The following is a 2,663-nucleotide window of genomic DNA, read 5'->3' on the forward strand; positions in this document are numbered from 1 at the left end:
AATAATTATTTTATTTAACTTTTTATTTATTATTTATTCATTTGTTTATTTCAATTTGACCAGAGAGGGACAGAGTGAGAGAGAGAGAGGAAGAGAGAGTGAGAAAGCAAGCCGCCAGGTCCAGGACTCGAACCACGGTTGGCCATGTGAGAATCCAGCGCCCTTAACCACCATGCCACCTGCCGGCCCCTTGATAAACAGTCTTAAAACTACAGTTCTGGGGACCAGCAGTTAGCATAATGGCTCTGTCGCTGGACTCCCATGTAGTCGACCACGGTTCGCGTCCCGGCCCTGGTGGCTTAAAACTCACGCTGGGCACGTGTGCATGCGTGCCCAAGATCCCGAGAGGAGAATGGAGGAGAAGGAATTGCAGTGTGGCCATCCCCCCTGGGGGGTGATTTCTCGCTTTCTGTCTCTATATCTCTCTCTGTCTGTCTGGCGAACGCACGCACCCTATAGCGAAAACCTCTCCAAAAAAAAAAAAAAAACTACAGTTCTGAGATTTGATAAACAGACTCTTGTGGGACCAGCAGATGGTATAAAGGTTACATCACTGGATTCCCACATAGTTGACTGTGGTTCTAGACCCAGACCCAGTGGTTTAAACTCATGCTGGGCATGTGAGTGCATGCATGCCCAAAATCTAAGGAGAGAACAGAGGAGAATGGATTGCGGCCTGGGTGGTGATTTCTCACTTTCTGTCTCTGCCTCTGATGAGTGCGTGTACCCTATAGCAAAAATCTCTTTAAAAAACAGACTCTTGTAACCAGCACCACAGTGTAGCTGTAGAACTTTCTCATCATCCTAAAAAGTTCTCTCATGCTGCCCGTTGTGGTCAGCCTTCTGGCAACCACTGTTTGTAATTTTGCCTTTTCCAGAGTGCTGATAGTGGGTTACTGGGACAGTAATGATGCATTTTTGCATAGAAAAACAGAAAAAGAATGTTGTTGAGACCAGCAGTTAGCGTAATGGCTATGTCACTGGACTCCCACGTAGTCGACCGCGGTTCGCGTCCTGGACCCAGTGGCTTAAACTCACGCCGGGTGCATGTGCATGCGTGCCCAAGATCCTGAGAGGAGAATGGAGGAGAAGGGATTGCGGCGTGGCCATCCCCCCAGGGGGGTGATTTCTCGCTTTCTGTCTCTCTGTCTCTCTCTCTTTCTGGCGAGCGCACGCGCCCTATAGCAAAAACCTCTCCAAAAACAGAAAAAGCACATTGTTACGTCCTGACAGCCTAATAAGTGGAATGGTATAGTCTATACCTTTCTTTTGCTCAGCATAGCATAGTGCAATCCATTCATGGTGTCATGTGTATTGGTCATTTGTTATGTTTAAAAATATATATGAATTTTATTTATTTTTTAGAAGTATTTGCCTTAGGGCAGGTGTGCTCGCCAGAGACAGAGAGAGGGAAAGTGAGAAATCACCCCACAGGGGCTATGGCTACGCTGCAGTCCCTTCTCCATTTTCCCCCGGGAACTTGGGCACACACACACACACACACACACACACACACACGTGTGCCCGGCGTGAGTTTCAAGCTGCCGGGTCTGCAACTCAAACTATGCCTCGTGGGAGTCCAGCAATGTTACTGCTACACCATCTCTTAGCCCCAACTCATTGAATTTTATTTATTACTATTATTTTTTATTTTGACCAGAGAGAGACAGAAGGAAAATGAGAAAGCAAGCTGCCAGGTCCAGGACTCAAACTATGGTTGACCTTGTGACAGTTCAGCACCTTAACTACCATACTACCTTCTGGTCCCATTTGTTCCTTTTTTTCTTTCTTTTTAAGAGAGATTTTTTGCTATAGGGCACATGTGTTTGCTGGAGAGATAGAGACAGAGAAGCAGAAAATGAGAAATCAGCCTCAGGAGGGACAGCCACGCCGCAATCCCTTCTCTATTCTTTTCTCAAATTTTGGGCACGCATGCACATGCACCCTGGTGTGAGTTTCAAGCCACTGGATTCGGGACTCAAACTGCAGTCAACCACATGGGAGTCCAGTACCTTAACCACTATGCCACATGCTGGCCCCCCCATTTGTTACTTATTCTGTTTTATGGATGTATTAGAATTTGTTTATTCGTTTTATTTTTATTTGCCAGACGATGTGTGCACGTGCCGAAGAGAGAGGGGGAGAGATGAAGTACCCCAGAGGGTTGCCATCATGTCTCAATCCCTCCTCCTCCATCTTTTCATCTTTTTGGCACTTGAGCACAAACGCACGTGCACCTAGCGTGTCTTTCAGGCCACAGGTCCAGGATCCCAACTGCTCAGTAGACGAAATGGAAGCTGGTTCCCTACCACTGGGCGATAGCGGCTAACCCTTGATTTTTTTTTTTTAAGAGAGATTTTTGCTATAGGGCACATGTGCTTGCCAGACAGAGACGAAAACAAATTTAGTATACAAGCCACCAAAAACATCCCCCTCTTGGGCTGGTCCTGTAGCCTAGTGGTTAAGAGAGCCAGACTCCTCAGACCTAACAGGTGGTGTAGTGGTTATGTCACTGGACTCCCACATGGCAGACCGCAGTTTGAGTCCTGGACCCTCTGACGTGAAAATCACAATGGGGCTGTGTGTGCGTGTGCCCGAGACCCTGGGGGGAGAAAGAGGAGAAGGGGTTGCCACTTGGCCATCTCCCAACAGGGGTGATAGCT

The sequence above is a fragment of the Tupaia chinensis genome, unplaced genomic scaffold (assembly GCF_000334495.1).
Source record: "Tupaia chinensis unplaced genomic scaffold, TupChi_1.0 Scaffold000116_1, whole genome shotgun sequence".
Taxonomy (NCBI): domain Eukaryota; kingdom Metazoa; phylum Chordata; class Mammalia; order Scandentia; family Tupaiidae; genus Tupaia; species Tupaia belangeri.